At 45.0% G+C, this 18,228-nt stretch overlaps 1 protein-coding gene across 2 annotated transcripts in view; it reads right to left on the bottom strand.

Annotated features, from left to right (window-relative positions):
* The window catches only part of RAPH1 (Ras association (RalGDS/AF-6) and pleckstrin homology domains 1), a 69,005-nt gene extending 62,548 nt beyond the window's left edge, over positions 1–6,457 (bottom strand). Inside the window, exon 1 of one of the 2 annotated variants that reach the window (XM_045575226.1) lies at positions 6,438–6,457. The gene's annotated coding sequence lies outside the window, so the exon portion shown is untranslated. Of the gene's footprint in view, positions 1–5,958; positions 6,096–6,437 lie in introns of those variants that run through there. The other variant, XM_036422032.2, reaches the window with a different exon arrangement.
* Between the last annotated feature and the right edge of the window lie 11,771 nt (positions 6,458–18,228).

Raw genomic sequence — 18,228 nt, 5'->3', positions numbered from 1 at the left:
ACAGCCCAAATATCTATTAACAGGTAAATGGATAAACAAAATGTGGCATTCTATATATATAAAAGCCAAAGCGAACCAAAAACTGGTGGACCAGTCATTGTGAGGTGCACTGACAACCAGGGGGCAGACAATCAATGCAGGAGCTGCACGCTGGTGGTCAGTGTGCTCCCATAGCCAGCCAGCCTCTCATGGTCCCTCCCCCTGGCCAGCTGGCCCTGGCGCCTGAACCCTGACATTCTGGGGGAAGAAGGCAGGGGGAGTGAGAGCGAGCTCCGTGGACACCCTGCATTCTCTCTGCACCTCCATAGCCACCATTCCCATCTCCAGGTAGCCAGCAAGACGTTGCAGCCCACTCCCCTAATACCCGGGGTGCCACCCACCCCCAGTTCCTGATCCCCACCCGGGGCCCACCCCATCAGGTGATCAGGGCTTGCCGCCTGCTGGTTGCTGTCTGTGGGACGATCCATCGGAGGCCTGGCTCCCTCAGTGCCTGGAAGCCAGGCAGCAGCTTTGGCCCCTACCCAACCGCTGGTGGCCATCTATGGGGCAATCGCCCCGTTCACACCGCCTTGGCCTGGCATCGCCTGCTCACCTGCTCCATCATCCCATCGCAGTCCCGCTCTCATTGGGGCCTATTGGGGCTGGCAGCACCTCCACTGCCGCCCACTGCCAGCATCACCCAGCATCACATCACAAGCCGGCCATGTTCCAAGCCGCCCCCGGGTGGTCAGCATATGCCACCCTGGGTCTGTGCGCTGAACCCAGGACTATGCTCCGACCACCTGAACCCCCCAGCCAGGATGCTCTTGCTTTGTTAGCAGCTTCTAAGGGTTCACTTTGCAGTCTCAGAATATGCTTCAATAAAATGCATACAAGTTTGTTTTGTTTTAGTTCTTTCTTTTAAAATTTAGTAATGATATCTAACAACTGCTTAGAAGGCAAACAAACAAAAAAGACACAAACCCAAACCTTTAAAAAAAAGTTATAAAAACATCTAATATTATGACATCAGGACATAGTGTTATATGTTTGCTACTAAACAAATTATTTACACAGAATTATACCCTCAAAGAAACGGACTTGGGTCTTGCCCATTGTTTAACTAAACACAATGCATTTGCCATAGTAAGGTATTGTTTAAACAATTCCATATGAATAGACACGCTAAGTTTTTAAAAAATCTGCAAATTCCAACTTTCCTTATCATTCATTAACCCATTTAAAATTCACAAATAAGCACAAAGATAATAAGAGAAGCTGTATACTAAAGAATGCTTGCCCCCCCCAATTAACCATGTCTAATCATGTTGCACTATAATTTTCAATGTGTTAAAATTTTATTATGCATGTACATGAGGATGCCCAGACCATTCAATGGGGAAAGTACATATAGTCCTTCCAACAAATGGTGCTGGGAAAACTGGATATTCACAAATAAAAGAATGAAGAGGGACCCTTACCTGAAATCATATGCAAATATTAACTAAAAATGGACATAAGAGCTAAAACTCTTAAAACTCTTAAAAGAAAACAGAGGAAAAGCTTCATAACACTAGATTTGGCAATGACACAAAAAGAACAGGCAAAAAAAAAAAAAAAGACAAAAATAAAGTGGACTTCATTAAAATGAAAAACTTTGAATATCAAAGTTTATAGAGTGAAAACCACTCCACAAAAATGGGGAAAATGTCTGCAAATCATTAATCTGATACGCAGTTAATATTCAGAAAACATAAAAAAATTCTTGCAACTCAACAAAACCAATTTTAAAAATGGGCAAAGGGCATGAATAGGTATTCTTACAAAAAAGACACACAGATGGTCAATAAGCACATGACACAGTGCTCAACATCATTAATCAGTAGAAAAATGTAAAACCACGACGACACACCACTTCTCTCTCATTAGGATGGCTATTATAAAACAAAAACCTAAAATAGCAAGTGTTGGGGAGGCTAGAAGAATTGGAACCCTTTGCACTACTGGTGGGAATGTAAAATGCCATGACTGCTTGTATAATAGAACATAGTAGGGTAGTTTCTAAAAAGAGATCAAACAAAACTACCATATAGACCCAACCATTCCACTTCTGGTATATGCCCCCAAAAATGAAATTGTGATTCATGCTATAATGTGGTGAAGCTTGAGGACATTAAGCTAAGATAGCCAGATACAACAAAAATAGATACTGCATGACACTACTTATGTGACATCTCTATGGTGGTCAAGTCCATAGAAGGAGAAAAGTGATTACCAAGGGTTGGAGAGGGAAAGGAGATGGAGAGTTACTGTTTAATGAACAGTTTCAGTTTGAGATGAAGAAAAAGTTCTGGAAATGGATAGTGATGATGGTTTCACAACCATGTGAATGCACTTAACCAGTGAACTGTACACTTAAAATGCTTAGAATGGTAAATATAAGGTTATACATTTTTACCACAATAAAAAGTATTTGTGTGTTATTTATTTTATTATGGTGGCAGTATAGGAATGTGGTTAAGAATACAAGCTTGCCCTGGCCCATGTAGCCTAGTGATTAGAGCATCTACCCAAGCACTGAAGGGTCACGGGTTCAATTCCTGGTCAAGGGCAAGTACCCGAGTTGCAGATTGAATGAGGGAGGCAACCTAATTGATATTTCTCTTCTCATATCAATGTTTCTCTTTCTCTTTTTCATTCTCTCTTTCCCTCTCTACCTTACACACTCTATAAAAATCATTGGGAAAATATCCTTGGGTGAGGATTAACAAGAAAAAAAAGAAAAGAAAAAAGAATACAAGTTTAAGAATTATGATATAAAGTTCTACCATTTTATAGCTCTGTATTTTATGCCTGTTTTCTTGTATATTAACAGAACTTCATAGGATTATTGCAAGGATTAAGTAAATTAATATAAGCATTTTAAACAGTACATGTTATATAACAGTCACTTTTTAAATTATGGGTTTAAAATACATTTTTAAATATATTTTATTGATTTTTTACAGAGAGGAAGGGAGAGGGAGAAAGTCAGAAACATCGATGAGAGAGAAACATCAATCAGCTGCCTCCTGCACACTCCCTACTGGGGATGTGCCAGCAACCAAGGTACATGCCCTTGATCGAAATTGAACCCGAGACCCTTGAGTCCACAGGCCTATCCACTGAGCCAAACCATTAGGGCTAAAATACATTTTTAATGAGGTTTAAATCAAACATCTGCAGAACCTCTGAAGGTCCTCTTCAAAATTCCAGACTTCAGTAGAATACAAGACTGAAAAATAGTGATCTAATCTAGTGATTTTCAACTGGTGAGCTGCAAGAATTTTTTTAAACGTGCAATAACTAACTAGTTAGGGGCACTGACCTCTTTTCCCTTAAATTGTTTAAAAAAAAGAAGAAGAAGAAGAAGACAACAGCCAATACAATAGCCCTTCAGTGTGAATGAATCAAACATATTTTTTTTGGGGGGGGGGTGTTAGGCAAAATACATACTTTTGGGGTGCCACAGGATTTTAGTAATTTGTTGATGTGCCATGAAATGAAAAAGGTTTAAAATCGCTGATTTAATCCATATTTCTCATTTTATAGGTAAAGATAATGAGATCCTTGATAAGTAATTTGCCTGAGGTCACATACCTGTTACACTAATATTAATTTTCCTAAAATAAGAGTTTGGGAGGATCAACACAACTAACATGTTAGCATTCACCTACTTGAGAACCAAGGCAAAGCCCTGAGACTTTATAATGTGTGTCTAATTACCTATGAATAGCGTGACAGCCATCCACCACACTAACCCAGTAAGTAATTACGCATGAGTGGGAACCAAAGGGAGCAAAACCAAAAGAACAGGCCTTTTAAATTATCTTCAAAGACAAAGGTTAAAAAGAACTCTATGGAAAATAAGTGTTAAAATATTTGTGAAAACAAATGCTATGGATTAAAAGTTTGAGAAACACCCAATATGTGCCCACTACTCCACTCCTTTCAGCCAGTTACTTAATATATAACATTAGTGAGGCTTTTGAACCTGAAAAATCTGATGCTTTTTTCTACCAGAGAGAGGGATTATCCACAAATAATTCTTTATTAAATTCAAATAGAAGAGAACATCAGTCCAAATAACACAAAATGTCTAATCCCCAAAAAAGTCAAGTGTTAAGCTTTGCTAGACACCTCTCTGTACTTGCTTGAATACCCTAGATCTGGTTTCTGAGACATTCACAACACAAAAAGCAAAATAACAGAGACAATCTGCGAAGGTCAGACTCAACAAGAACTAAAAAGCTTTCGAGAGTCTGTTTTGTCCCCTGCCCCCCCCCCCCCCCCACACACACACATTGCTCTTCCTCCACCAATCTTTCTCAAGAATAGCACCCCCTCTACTGGGATTGGTCCTCCCCGTCCAAATCCACATCAGCTGAAATCCTACCCATTCTTAAAGGTTCCATTTAAATGCCAAACTTCCATCTATTCCCGCCCCCCCCCCCCCCCCCCCGCGCCGCCTCCCATCCCCACACCGGCTCCCAATCTTGAATTACGCTCTTTCCTCTTCGCTCCCCTATTTGGCACCTCTGCTTCAACATCTTATTCTACAATTCATTGCATTCCAATTGCCTACGTCCACTTCTTCTCCCCACCTTCCCCCAAGAAAACCCCTAAAAGCGGCAGACGAGGGAAGAAGGGCACTAACATTGGTTAAACCCAACCCTCGGCGCGCCTTGCTGGGCATTTTGCACGCGTTATCTCAATGCAGGAGCCTTGGCGAGCCTGGGGGGCGGGAAGCGGGTGGCCCACCCCGGGTTCCCGATGGAGGGGGGACGCGCGGTGGGCAGCCCGGCACCGCGGCTCCCCGCCGCCGCCCGGCTCAGCCCGTGGCCGCTGCCACCTCCGCCCGCGGCGGGTCCTGTGGGCGGCTCCCTGCCCAGCGAGGCAGCGGGCATGTCCCCAGGACCCGCCGGAAAGCTTCCTCCCCGTGGACGCGGCGCCGCCCGTTCCACACCCCGACTGCCCCCACCCCTGGCAGCCCGTTACCTGGGCTGCGCCCTCCCCGCGGGCTGCCCACACGCAGAAAGGCTGCGGACATCACGCCGGGCTGTGTGTGTGTGTGTGTGTGTGTGTGTGTGTGTGTGTGTTGGGGGCGACTAAGGGAAAACCTCCAATTCCGCCCGATTCCCCGCACCGTCCCTCCCGCGGAGGGGAAGGAGGACACACACGGGACGGGCTGGCACGCCTGGACTCCCCCGCAGCGATTCCTCCCAAGCCCCGTCTCCGCGCTCACAGGTCCTGCGGCTTCCAGCTCCCGCCGCGGGGTCCCCCTAAGACAGTGTCTGCCTGAGGAAACCCATCTTCCAAGCCACCTGAACGCGGGGGCATCCTCACGCTATCGCCCTGCCCCGCCCAGCCCCGCGCCCCCCGGAGCGGGTTGGGGCTTCCGGCGGGAACGCAGCCCCGGGGAGACGCGCCGGGCGCAGAAGCCCGGGAGCAACCACTGAGCTGCCTCCTCAGCACCGGGACCGGAGGGGCCGCCTTCCCGGTCTCCGCACCGGCCTCCGACGCCAGAGGCGGGGCGGGGGGCCGGGACCCGGAGCCCCGGCGGGAACACCGCTCCCGCAGCCGGCGAGCGGCGGGCGCCGCCCCCGCCCCGCGCGCGGTCCGGGCCGCCAGCTCCCCGCGCCGCTCCGCGGAGCCAACCGCACCCTCCCCGGCGGCCCCAGCGCATTGTCTCCCTCCGCCGCGACCCCCGGGGGCGCGGGGTGCAGCCCAGGCTCGGCCTACCAGCCCCGCCACCGCCCGGCCGGCCGCCCCGCCGGGCCGGGTCCCCGCAGCCCCGGCCGCGACCCCGCCCCAGCGCGGCCGTCCGCCCCGCGCCCGCCGCCGGCGCCGGGAAAATGGAGGCGGGGGAGCGGCCGCACCTCGCAGCCCCGCGCCCGCCGGTGTCCCCCCCGCCAGCCCGAGGGCGAGCCGGGCACTCACCGCGACAGCTGCTCGGCAGTCCGCCGGCCCCGGCTCCCGCAGCGGCCCGGGCTGGCAGCTCCTCAGCCGCCGCCGCCGCCGCCGCCGCCGCCTCCTCCCGGGCGCGGCGCTGCCTCCCGAGAGACGCCGCGAGCGCCCGCAGCTCCCGCGCCGCGCGCCCGTGCCTGGCTGGCTGGCTGACTGACTGACTGACTGACGGGCGGGCGGCGGCCGCGAGGCGGGCCGGGAGCGCGCGGGGAGCGCGCGGCGGACGGGGCGGCCGTGTCCGGCCGAGGCGCCGGAGGAGGGGCTGAGGGCCGGGCGGCCCACAGGCGGACCGCGCGCCGGCCGCTCGCCGCCCCCGCCCCCCGCCTCTCACTCACTTCCGGCGCCGGCGGCCGCGCCCGCCCCTCCCGCGCCCGCCCCTCCCGCGCGCCGCCCCCCGCCCGCGCCCCCGCCCGCGTCCGCGCTCCTGGGCAGCGCCCGCCCCGCCCGCTCACCTTCCCCTCCGGCGCCCGACCGCGCCCCGCCGGCATCCGCGCTCCGCCTCCCTCCGCGCCCGGTGAGCGCCCTGCGGGAGCCGGTGAATCAGAATGAATGGGGAGGAAGGAAAATCCCGGCGCCGCCCCCGGGAAGCGGGCCCGCGGCCCCTGCCGGTCCGGCCCAGGGACTCCGGGGCCGGAGCGGATCCCGGACCGGCCTGCGCGCCCCTCTGTGCGGAGAACCGGGACCCCAGCAGCGCCTCACGTGTGGTCTTAGGCACCTAACGGACCACTGTCCTGGCAACCTGAGGCTTTTTTTTGTTTGTTTTTAAATAAAAAATAATCCTTTCATTTTGGGCAACAACTCTCTACGGTTCGTGCACTATATTGGGAAGCTTTTAAAAATTGGGAAAATGCATTCTCTAATTTTTAAAAATTGGACATGGCAATGATCTTGAAGGACTTTTTAATGTTGACATTTGCTTACCTTAGGTTCTTCATAGCTGACACTTCCCTTGTTGAGATTGCTTAGGAGGAAGGTGTTGGCACGTTTTCTTATTACCAAGCTCTGAATTATCCAGATACTGTTTATTCTAAGGCAGACTTGACTTTTAAGTTCTCATTTGTATCTTTGTTTTGATCTCATAAAGTGGATTGAAGGAAGAAAAAAATAAGATCATTTTTGACTGGCTACATGCAAAGCAGGGTTTGTTGACAGCATTCAAACAATTGACAAGTCAGGATGTGACCTGGAATTCGTTGCTTTTTTTCACATCTTTCCATCGGCTTGCTAAGTGAAAGTACCAGTATCTTGAATTGTCACAAATGAAGAATTGACTGTACATTTCTGAGATCTTGGCTCCTTTTCTGCGAACGAGGGTGTTCATTTCTCTGTCCTGGATCCGAATCTTGATTTGGCTAATTACATTCCTTCTCTCTGCTATTCTTGAGGACTTTCAAGTGGTTTTGGTCTTTTTTCCCCTACACAATCTGTTCCAAACTGGTACACAATCTGCTTCAAACTGGTATTAAGAGCCACACAATACAATCATGAGCTGCATTTCACACTTGAGCTATCTACTTGAGACATAATGTGCACTTTTGTATTTTAAGTTGAGTAGGTGCTTTAATATTCTTGTGCAGAATAATCCTATATAATAAAAGGCTAATATGCAAATAGACTGGAGAGGAACAACCAGTCGCTCTGATGTGGGCTGACCACCAGGGGGGGCACTCTCGGAACATGGCAGGCGTTGGCAGCAGGTGGGATGGTGGAGCAGGTGAGCAGGGGAGCTAGACCAAGGTAGAGCGCTGGTCACTGTCATCTGGACGAGCCTCTGGTGGTTACTGAAAATTCTTTGTTCCCGTGCACCACAGTTTCGCTTGGCACTCACTAACTGCTGCCACCACTGGCCCTGCTCACACCTGCTGCTTGGCCACCATCAGTGGGTGCTAACTGTAACTGCCAGCCCTGATCACCCATCAGGCCTTCTGTACCTCCATCTCCTCCTGAGGGACGTTAGGGTTGGAAGCCACCTCTTGCACCTGCTGCCAGCGAAGGCCCTGCTTGCACCTGCTGCTGGCACTGTAGCTGCCTCTTGCACCACTGCTGGTGCCTGGTGCCGGTCCTGATTGTTTGGCACCATCAACAGGTGTGAGGGGTGACTGCTGGCCCCAATCACTCCTGAGGGCTTTTCTACCTCCTCCTGCTCCTGAGTGGTGATCAGGGCAGCAGCCACCGCTAGCACCTGCTGACAGTGCCGGCCCCACTCGCACCTGCTGCTGGCAGCTCCTTCAATTGCTCTGTGCTGTGCACACAAGCAGGCCCAGCATCGTCAATGTGGTGGCAGCAAGAGCAGGGCTGCCAGCAGATGGGACCAGGAGCCGCAGTGGGAGGGGCTGGGCAGAGGCATGGAGGATGAGCTGAGACCCGCCCCTGTGCACATCACAGCCTTGAGGCCCACAGTTCTTTTCAAGGTGCACAAATTCATGCACTGGGTCCCTAGTGTTATCTTATAAATGAAGATGGTATTGATGACGCATTCCTATAGCCTTTGTTCCTTTCTTGGAGAATTCATTATTCATTATCTCTATAATTATTTCAGTAAGTTATGATATTCCCCAATAAATATAATACAACTATGTATTCATCTTTATATCTTCCCATAATACCTTCCACAATGAGTATCTTTTAAATTAATAAATGAAAATATTTTGATAAGTGATAACTTACACAAATCTGACTATAGCCTTTCACCCTCTCTCCCTTATAACCAGGTTTGTTGAGATTAGACACATCTGAGTGTCAAACCTAATAAATCCCTCCTGTCATTGTTCAGTAGGCTGTGATACTACTGAACAAAAAAGATAATTCACTTCATTCAAAATCTTTAAAAATAGACCATTGAGCCTGGCTTGCATGACTCAGTGGTTGATAGTCAACATATAAACCAGGAGGTCACAGCTCCAACCTTCTCTCCAACCCCCTCCAGTGGGGGCTGTGCAGGAGGCAGCAGATCAATGAATGATTCTTTCTCATCATGGATATATATCTCTCTCCCTCTTCCTTCCTCTCTGAAATCAATAAAAATATACTTTAAAAAAAAAAAATAGACCATTGAGTGCTTTTTAGATAGCTCTGAGCCAACTCTCTCTCCTTCCAGGGCTAATTAGAAAAGGAAACGAAGTAACTTTCAGCCTTGGAGAAAAGTAAGCAAGTTCTCATTAGTTCCTTCACACCAGGAAAGCATCCATTCCACAAGTGTTTATTGAGCTCTAAGACCTAGAGATACAAAGACAAGAAAGACACCCAAGGTGATTTCTGCTGTTAAAAAGCACATGGTCTAGTGCAGTGGTCGGCAAACTGCGGCTCTCGAGCCACATGCGGCTCTCAAGCCGCAGTTTGCCACTCTGTTGACCAAAGAGTTTGCCAACCACTGGTCTAGTGGGTAAAGGGAAGAATATGGAGTCCATTCTCTTGAAACATGAAATGCTTTTTCTAACGAAACACCCCATAAGTTATGTTTTCCATAGACTACACTTTGGGAAATGCTGGCTTAAGCCACATTTTTTATTTATAGTAGAGAAAACGAATAGCCCCTAGAGATGAAGTGACTTGCCTAAAGTTAGTGGTAGACAGTGGAGTAGAGTCCCTATCTTCTGACCCCACTCACACACTCTTTCCATCACATAATGCTTTATGAGCTGCAAACTCATTCTAGCTCCATCAGCCAATCAGAGGGAGAAAAATATTATAAAAGAATGATGGGACATATTCTTTAAAATGAGGTTTCAAATCAATTACCTTTAAAGCCATGCTACTTTTTAATGATTACTTTTACATAAAGTGAGAAGATTTGTACATTGGAAAAGTAGCACTGGTTATTACCTTAGTATGATTTTTTATTTTATTTTATAATCGGCCAGGAGCCTTGTAGAATTAAATTACCTAAGTGACTAGAACATCCATCTAGACACCCTAGCCCTGAGATAGCTTTAAGTAAAACAAGCTTTCAGGAATGAAAACTCTTCCCGGAAATTTTTGTGATTATTTCCCTCTACCCTAGGAAAGGACTATGAAAGTCCACACCAGGTTTTGACTTCATCTCTGGCACAATTCCCCTGATTCTGGATGGGAAGGTTTCATATCCTAAATTCATAGTTCTATTCCCCAAAGGATACATTTTTAGTACTTCCTATTCTTAGAAAAATGAGACAAATTGTTTATTCCCAAGGGACTTCTTAGGGCTAAACTACAGCTTTCATTTTAAAAGTAGTTTCTACACACACTACCTTTGAAACTAGTTATCGCTGTCTTAATTTGTGACTCAGTGATTTTGTTTCATTTCTAACTGCTGTATTCACTTTCAGTAGGCAGAACAAGGATCATCGCATGTAATATAAATATTTTGAGTGAATGAATAATTATTAACTTAAAAATCAGTAGTCATAAGTATTGGCAAGAATACTATTTATTAATCAATTTATCAAAACAATTTTGTTAGTTCCCACTGTGTCCCCAGCTCTGTTGAATCATTTAAGGAGTATGACAGAATGCAGGAAATAGTCTCTAATGATTAAATCTGACCCTACCCTATTGGCAAGGAGGGAAAGAAGCACGCTCTCATATCCTGCAGGTGGGGATATAAATCATTACAACCTTTTTCTGGAGGGGAACTTAGCAATAGACATTAAAATACCTTAAAATGTGCATCTCTTTGCTCAAGCAATTTCTCTTCTATGAATTTATTCCAAGGAGTAAAAACAAAACATTAGCTAGGATATTGTGGGATTATGGCAAAGAATTGGAAATTCCCCAGTATCCAGCAATGAGACTAAGACAATGATGATTTCTGGGGGGGAAAGTTTTTTTGAAAATATGTTCACAATATGTTAACCAATAAAAAAAATTTACAAACATTATGCACATTATAAACGGGTGAAAAAACATTACATAAGGAAATCTAAAAAGAAATATGACAAGAATACAAAAATGTTGACTGCAGAATGGTATGGTTATGGTACTTTCTTTAACCTTTTTATTTTTAAATGATGATTTTGTATTCTTTAACTGGCAATTAAAATGAATGAACTATATCAATATTTATGAAGTTAAATAAATCAGATCTCTAAAACAAAGTATTGAGGAAAACAATGCACAAAGCATTTATTATTCAACAAAAAACAAAGTTAATTTTCATTGAAAAAGGGATCTCTGCATTCAAGAAACTGTTGATGAGAGAAGAACATGAAATAGCCAGAGGACAACTAAATACTCAACTCTGAAACACACTGTCAGTACAATAGGAATTAAGAGGAGAGAGGAATTGACTAGGTTTGGAGCAAGTGAAGATGACATCATGAAAGAGGTGAGACTTAGCTGGCACTGAGCATCTGGAAGCCATGGGGAGAAGCAGAGACAGGGGCAGTAGTATAAGGTGAGGCAAGGGCCCAGCACAGCCCATTCTACACATGCCTCACTCCTTCCCGTTGAACTTTAATAATTGCAGAACACTTGATCTTTGACTAGAAAGATATTTTTCTTTCTTTCATAGATGTGGGATTTACAAAGCCCGTGTACTATAAATATGAAGTATTACATGTCCCTTGTAATATATTTTAAAAATTATAGATGCTTTTTGCAAGTAAGCCCGTTGGAGAGCATTTTTTTTTCCTTCTAAATCTGTAGAACTGGACATTTCCAGATATTGACTTAGAACAAACACCAACTATTATGCAACAGTAGTAATTACAACCTGGACCCATCAGACCACAAAGGAATGTAACCAATCAGAAATCAGCAATTCTCTGGTTACATATTACAGGGTGTTGTTTTTGAGTCAGCGTTGGAGCTCAATAACTAAATTACTAATAGTAGTATTAGCTATACACAGTAAGTGAAAGAGTGAATGACGTGTGTTCAGTGCCAAAGAATAAATTAAAAGGATTATGCCCATCTCAAAAACGTCTGTAATTGGAAAGACCAGGGCAGAACATGAATTGCCACCAAGTATTCCTTCGGTGTGGGGTATGACCAGGTCTGGGGGATATTATAGCAAATGTGTCAAACAGAAAGTAGCAGGTTATTTTTAGTAAACAATGGGGGAAATGTTTTACTGGAGCTAAAGAGGTCTGTTGAAGGATTAAAAAAAAAGATTCTTTTTGGAAAGAATCTTTAAAAAAATCAGGACTTTTTTTTAAAAGGCCCAGGGACGCGGGACAAATTGTTAAAAATTGGGACTGTCCCACCAAAAGTGGGACGTTTGGTTACCTTACCCATCACTCCTCTGCTGCTACCACTGCTGGCCCTCGCAGCCGCCATGGCTGCTGGCCCTCCTCGGCCCTTGCAGTCGCTGTGGCTTTGTCTGGAAGGACGTTCAGAAGCTGTCCAGTCTATTCGGTTTAATTAGCATATCATCCTTTTATTAGTATGAATTTTTAGCATGCCCCACAAGAATAAGTTATGAAGGGTGTTCAATTTGTAAAAAAAAAAAAAAAAAGTGAAACATAATCTAGGTTTCCAGTTTTCAAAATGATCTTGCATTGCTTTTTTATTCATTGAGAATGACAATAACAAAATCAATAAATGTCACTATAGAGGACATTTGCTATTTTCTCTGCCCTGAACTCTTCTCTTCTTCTGGAGACAGTATGTTTCCTTTGGATTGCTCTTCCCAACACAGCCTCCCACGCAACCAGTGGCAGGCTATAGATGAGAGCATGTGCTGCCAACTGGGAGACTCAGAAGTATTCCCAGCATGTTGTTCTTTCTATCTTTCTTTCGACTAGAATTAAGAGGAAAAAGTCAATTCTTTTCTGATGGGATTCTCAGAAAAAGGCAAACCAGAAAAATACTGTTGACTATGGTTCAAACATCATAGGAAATAAGACAACCAAGTAAAGATGAAGAGAACAGAGCGGGAGAATCCCAGTGGTATTTGCATCCTTGGTTGTGGTTGTCCGAGAACCAGCTAGCTATTTTTCCCTCCTTCCCTAGGTTCGGCTGTATACATCAAAAGGTTACTCTTTCTGCCCAAATTGGCTGTTTCTGTCATCTGCAGTAAGGGCCTGGTGAAAACAGTCAGGACTGTTTTTAAACCCATAACGATTCCTTGTGGTCTGTTACTGCCTCAAATGAGCTCCTCTAACTGGCTTCTGAGCTGTTCACAATCCCCACCTTCTCTGCCTCCACTTTACAGCACGGCTTCACTCCGGCTTCACTCGGGCTGGCCTTTTCCTCTTCCCTTCCTCACTCGCTGGCATTTGCTTTTGTGGCTTTGCTCCTTGTTGTTGTTCTCACTGTCCAGACTACCTTCCCCTCCCCTCCCTGCCTATCCACATCCCCTCCAACCTGCCTAGCCGTCTCCAGGACACTCCAGGAAATACCCCTGAATCGGCCAGGGAGGGGTTCCTTCTCTGAATGTTTGTGAAATGCAGGCTATATGTCTGGAACAGGTCACTCCCAACAAATGACAAACCTCATGAGGCAAATAACCTACCATGTGTTATCAATTGAGCGCAGAGAGCTAGCAGTTCATGCTGCTTGATTGAATTATATGTTTAGCAAGAGCTCAGCAATACGAAGGTCGAGGCCTCCTCGGGAGAAAGCGCGGTGGTTTGTGGCTATTTATAAGTTAGAAATGGCCTGGTACCCGGGAGGACAGTTTCAGGATACTATGCTGTCATCCTTAGGCTGCATGTTTTCTCATCATTTCCACAAAGATAATTTAAGAATGAGAAGTAAGGCCCGATGGGAAAAGATGAAGAAGCCAGGATCACTTATCCATGAGAGAGAGGGGGAAAAAAAAAAATGGAAGTGGGTCCAACAATGGTCTTAACATCTGTAAAAATTTGGTATACGGAAGATAGGGTCCCTAGAAATTAAGATTGAGGAGGGGAGTAAGCCTACAATCACACAATGAAATTTAGTTGCTTAGACAGATTTTTCACCATACAGTAGCAAATAATGAAATGAATTCTGAACTTTGAAGAGTGTGTTTCTATAGCAGTTCTTAAAACAAAAACAACAACAACAACAAAAAAAAACTTTTGAAAATGGCTTATGGATAATTTTGCCTAAAGACAAGGAGTTGAATCAGATGACCACAAAAACTTACTAGCTTTAAGGGTCTATTTTATAAAACTTTGTACAAGGGAGAAAAATATTTTAAATATATTTTATTGATTTTTCACAGAGAGGGAGAGGGATAGAGAGCTAGAAACATTGATCAGCTGCCTCCTGCGCACCCCCTACTGGGGATGTGCCCACAACCAAGGTACATGCCCTTGCTCTGAATCATACCTGGGACCCTTGAGTCCACAGGCCAACGCTCTATCCTCTGAGCCAAACTGGTTAGGCAAGGTAGAAAAATATTTTAAATGACATTTAAATTTTATAGCTATCTATCAGATGTTTTTTTTTGTTGTTGTTAATCATCACCCGAGAATATTTTTCTCATTGATTTTTAGAGAGAGTGGAAAGGAGGGGGAAGAGGGAGAGAGGGAGAGCGAGGGAGAGAGATATGAAAGAGACACATTGATTGGTTGCCTCCTGCATGCTCCTGGACCAGGTCTGGGATTAAATCTGCAACCCAGGTATGTGCCCTTGACCAAGAATTGGACCCTAAATCCTTCTGTGCACTGGCTGATACTCTATCCATTGAGCCACACTGGCCACAGTGTGTATGCAGGAGCTTTTATTGTTTTCTCCACGAAAGGAGAATGTCTTGTTCCAAATATATATAGGAATAAGAGGAAAACCTTTGTCTGATCTATTCATCTGCTTTCTTCCAAGGGAAATTTTACTGTGTTCAGCTGTAACCCTATTTCTGCTTTTGAAATGATTTCTGCCTTTTTTTTTTTTTTTTTTTTGCATTAAGTGAAAGTATAAATTTTAAGACCAAATAAGGTACTAAACACTCAAAAATGTTTCCTACCTGGACAATGACACCCTTCTCTCAATAATTTTAACGTGAGCATACAACAGAGCCCAATTCTGTACAGTACTGTCCATCAGGACCAGTAGAGCACCAATAATATGCCCATCACCAATAATATGTGATTCCAGGGGGGCAGAGGGGTGAATAGGGGGAGCACAGAGCATTTTTAGGGCAGCAAACTATTCTGTGTGGTACTATAATGATGGATATAGACATTATACCTTTGTCAAAACCCACAAAATAGACATAGAATGCAATAAAGTGAACTCTAATGTAAACTATGGACTTTAGTTGACAATAATATATCAATATTGCCTCTTTAATTATAGCAAACGTACCACACTAATACAAGATGTTAATAATAGGGGAAACTTTGGGGGATGGCTGTAGTTAAGGGGATGTTTGGAATCTGTACTTTCCATTCAATTTTTCTGCAAACCTAAAACTGCTCTTTAAAAAAAGTCTACTTTTTAAGAAAGTGACTCTAAACTAAATTCAGGATTCTATGGACTGAGTTAGTCTTTAATTAGGGAAAAGAAACTAAGCAGAAAATAGCTAGAGTACCATCTTCTGTTAAGAATATTACATATAAACAATATCTATTTGTAACAAATTGTCTCCACAATTTTTTTAAACACCCAGGAGAGTCCCGTTGCTCTAATGATCAGAGTCTCTTTGAAAATAAGTTAAATTAGAAGCCATGAACATTTTAGATGTAACCCTATTTGCGGCTTTCCTCACTCACCATGAACTAATATTAAGGAGGTTATGTAATTGTCCTCCATAAAAACCTGAAAGTCTCTGTGACAAACTTTCCCCTTTCCTTTTCTACCTTAGCAACAGCTTAGTATCCACTTTAAGTTTTATTTTGGGGGAAAAACATAATGGCATTGATGCTGGCTCATCGTGGATAGAAAAATCATATTTTTCTTTGCTGTTCTTGTTATATCACTGTATTTTAGAACTCAAACAAATAATGAGGATAACAGCACTTTATAAAGAATAAGTCCTTTCAAAGCCCCTTCTCTTATGAGCTATACAGCCGAGTGCAGAAACTGGGCACTGAGTATTACTACAGGCAACATAATGTGGAAATGAATGTTGTGTGTTTGAGCTCAGGAAAAGGATGAATGGGAGGAATGAAATGATGGCTCAGCCGAAACCGGTTTGGCTCAGTGGATAGAGCGTCGGCCTGCAGACTGAAAGGTTCCGGGTTCGATTCCGGTCAAGGGCACGTATCTTGGTTGCAGGCACATCCCCAGTATGTGTGTGTGTGTGTGTGTGTGTGTGTGTGTGTGTGTGTGTTGGGGGGGTGGGTTGGTGTGCAGGAGGCAGCTGGTCCATGTATCTCTCTTATCGACGTTTCTAACTCTCTATTCTTCTCAATTCCTCTCTGTGTAAAAATCAACAAAAATATATTTAAAAAAAGAAATGATGGCTCAAACGAATGGCGAGGTTTGAGCCATGACATAGGACTTTGTATTTGAATGTACACTGGAACACAAAATGTTTCACATGTATTTCAAGATCACATTTTCAACTTTACACAACTAGTCCTCAGGTGTGGTTCTCTCCAGTAACAAAACTGGATTTTTCCCCCTAAAGAATATCAGTTGTTGGTGAAAGGGACCATTACCCTCTCTCAGTACAAAAAGGAGGGAGTAAGTAGATCTTCCTCTCTGTACTTCTTCAGCATCCACATTCAGTGGTTCTGGCTACCAATTTCAAGCCTCAAACTCTCATGTGCAAAAAAACAAAAACAAAACCCTTCACATTCGTTTTCTGGAAATAATTTTGAGTTGGAGTCTATCCTTCCACGAGGTAGACCAGAAAGTCAACCTCAGTCCTTTCTGGGACTCTCTCCCTGCTGTCCCCACCCCACGCCAGGGGTGCCCCGAGGCCTCACGGAGCCTCAAAGCACTGGGAGGCCCCTTTAGTCATCCGGGAGGTCCCTTCAGTCACCCGCCCACGCCGGGTTCCGTGGAGGCACCCACGGCCTTTGTTCTTAGAGTCCCTCAGGCCCAGGACCTGCTCCTTTCACTCAGCCCGTGGGTACCGGAAGGGGTCTTGGGTGAACTAGAAATGTTCCGCCACTTCTTCAGGCTACTCCCAGGGGAGAGAGGACAGAAGAACAACAGGTGCACGGACATCTCGTTTTCTCCACACCAGCCCTCTCCGCTCAGAGGCACACCCAGTTCTCTTCTTCTCCCGGGAATCCAGCAGAGGCCACGTCTGGCTGTGGGGGTGGTTTAGGCATTTGGAACTAAAACCAAGAAGGGAAGTATCTTGCTGTCAACTTCTGCTTTCCCCCGATGACATATGAACACTCCCCCGAGGCAAAGAAGCACGAGGTCTACTACCTTCCTGAATGGAGGATGCCAGAAAGAGGAAAACGCAGAAGGTGGCCATAAATACACATCTCAAAAGCCTCCTCCTTGCACACAGTCACATGGCCCGCGCTTGCTCAGCCCAGGGAGAATCCTTTGCCCTAAGCTTTAATGCCAAGAGGCTCAATCACTAATAAGCTACCAGATACCTAACCTCTTCTACAAACCCAGTCAGAAATTCTGACTGAGAAGAAAACAAACAAAAAATTAAAGATCTGAGACATGAAGAGAATGGATGCATGGAATTATTTTCATAGCTCACACTTAATCATGTAAGATTAATTCCGGTAGGTAAAATGTTAGAAGTCTCACCGCCTATCATAGGGGTTAAAAATAGAAGTTAGAAAACGTCAGCAGTGACTCTGTTTTTGAGAGCCTGATTCCCCCTTAAAAAATGTCGATGAGAGTGTAATTTAGTGACAGCTATATTACAAGAAGAATCACACTGGACCATTTGTAGCAAGTCCTCTCACGTATTTAAGTCTAACTCATTCTCTGATTCCCCTTACCCCTAAAATCACTTGGTAAAGAGCAAGGCAAGTCACCAGCAATAGTTTCTTCAGTGACATAGCATATTTGTAACTTCTGTAATAATGCTGGCTGTGCAATTACAGTTTTTCTTTTTTCCTAGAAACTCCCATGTTGACAAAGGGAAACATAGGAGTTTCCATGTTGCCTGGAGATTTCATATTCTCTGTTCCTCTGTGTCAGTTTTGGATACATGTGTGCATGTGATAGCAATGCTAAGTAAAGGTTATAATTAGAATAGCATGGCGATGTAGGGTGAGTAATATCTATACATACAACGGCGCTTTTTCTTTGCTGTTACCACAACAAATAATAGACCGCCAGGGCCTCTTATGCATTTTTTCCTATGTGAAGGTCTGTCCATGTAGAATACTTGTCAAAACTCTGAGTGAAAGATCTTTTCCTAAATATTTTTTTATAATCTTTTAAATGTACATTTTATGCTTTTATTTGTGT

This window comes from Pipistrellus kuhlii, unplaced genomic scaffold, assembly GCF_014108245.1.
Source record: "Pipistrellus kuhlii isolate mPipKuh1 unplaced genomic scaffold, mPipKuh1.p scaffold_m20_p_7, whole genome shotgun sequence".
Taxonomy (NCBI): Eukaryota; Metazoa; Chordata; class Mammalia; order Chiroptera; family Vespertilionidae; genus Pipistrellus; species Pipistrellus kuhlii.
Note: the sequence above shows the minus strand (reverse complement) of the source record. Positions and strands in the feature narration are given on the sequence as shown.